Here is a 1784-nt window from a genome sequence, read left to right as displayed (position 1 = left end):
TTTATATTTATAGAGAGAGAGCCACTTTTTATAAGAAACACTACTAAGGGCCAAAGTAAAACTTCAAGAATAAGAATACTGTCATTAGAGGAAAGCAATGAGGCAAATAAAGGAAGGTTTTGGGATTCCGATTGTGACATTAGTTTCTGAAATATTTATGAATATAATCACTTTCTTCTGGGTTTTTAAAGGCTTTTAAGAAATAAAATAAACCAGATTCTTTTTCTTTCTAATTTGTGATAGCTAAAGGCATATTTCCTAGTTTCTATTGGCCTGACTACCAAAAAAAGGAAATAGTTATTTAAAACAAGCCTTAAAGTTACCTTCTATTTTAATTCCCTCTCTGGGCCTGAAAGTAATAAAAGATCCCAAATAACTTTTGGGGTGTTGGGTAGCATGACCTTTATTGATGGTGCGTGACAAGGTGGGGCTCCTGAGGCCTCGCCCCTTTGTCAGGAGGTCTGGAAGGAAACTGTAGAGGCCAGGACAGCTTTGGCATTGACTGGGGGCCGGGACCTCCCAGTAACTGAAGGCCTCTCTTTCTGTCCCTGGAGTTGCTGGTCCAGGGGGCTCTTACTCCCAGAGGCCACGTGGACCATAAGGCCCACCACTCTGTTGCTGCAGCCAAATGCATTGTGACTCCAGGAAGCGAGCTTGACAGAATGGTCACGGAGGGCAGTGCCAGCCCGGCATTGAAGGTGCAGGAGTAGGTGTCACTGTTAAAGTCCTTGGTATGGCCCAGCATGCCCCTGAGAGGGTTGTCAGACACCAGCTTCACCACCTGCTTGAGGTCATTGTATTTGGCAGCTTTCTCCAGGCGGCAGCTCAGATCCACAACCGACATACTGGGGGTGGGGACATGGAAGGCCACACAAGGGAGCTCCCCCTGCAGCTCAGGGGTGACGTGGCTCAGACCCTTGGTAGCGCGCGCAGGGGCGAGGATGATGTTCTGGGCAGCCCCTCGGCCACCACAGCTTCTCGGCGGTGGGCCCATGGTCACTGGGGTGGCAAGGGTCCCTCCTCACTGCCAGTGTTGTCATGGTGACCTCGGGCAGCTGGTGCAGCAGGCGCTCCCACAGTCTTGTTGCCATACTTGTCAGGGCTCACATCCATCAGACACGGGGGCACCTGCCGAAAGGGCAGAGATGAGGACCCTCCTGGCTCCACCCCTCACGCGGGCCCCAGCCTTCCCCCAGGTAGTGAAGACACCAGTGGACTCCATAGCACCTTCGGCACCAGCCTCCACCCATTCATGTTGGCGGGATCTCCCTCCAGGAAGATGGGGGCAGGCTTTTTGCTGACGACAACCTTCGCATTCTCGGCCTCAACCGAGCCTTTGAACTTGCCACGAGTGGACTCACACTGAACACGCAGACCATGTAGCTGAGGTCAACGAAGGGGTCATTGATGGTGACAGTGTCCGCTTTGCCAGAGTTAAAAGCAGCCCTGGTGATCAGCCACCCAATACGGCCCAACCTGTCCCCTCCACTTTAAGCACCTTGTCTCTGGGGCACGGCTGGCGGGGGAGGCTGTCGGAGGGAGGAGAAGAGAGCCAAGACCCCAGGTGAGGCTGACTCTTCTCCGTAGCTACACGCACATTTACTTTCCATTGACAATCAGCCTGAGATTGCATCTATACAATGTCTATCATTTTCTCAAAATACAGGTAAAAGATACCAAAAGCTTAATATTTTATTTAAATGCCCCTCAACCTCCCTTTAGGGTAGGGTAGTTCGATGTGTGTCTTCACACACCACCAAGCAATTAACTCCGTCCTGATGCTC

General features: G+C 51.3%; 1 pseudogene; it reads right to left on the bottom strand.

Moving 5' to 3' along the window:
• Positions 1–452: 452 nt before the first annotated feature.
• LOC129061516 (glyceraldehyde-3-phosphate dehydrogenase-like) lies at positions 453–994 on the bottom strand (annotated as a pseudogene).
• Positions 995–1784: the final 790 nt, after the last annotated feature.

Source organism: Pteronotus mesoamericanus, unplaced genomic scaffold (genome assembly GCF_021234165.1).
Source record: "Pteronotus mesoamericanus isolate MK-2021 breed Mesoamerican mustached bat unplaced genomic scaffold, CSHL_Meso_final contig_163, whole genome shotgun sequence".
Classification (NCBI taxonomy): domain Eukaryota; kingdom Metazoa; phylum Chordata; class Mammalia; order Chiroptera; family Mormoopidae; genus Pteronotus; species Pteronotus mesoamericanus.
This window is presented reverse-complemented; position numbering and strand designations above follow the sequence as displayed.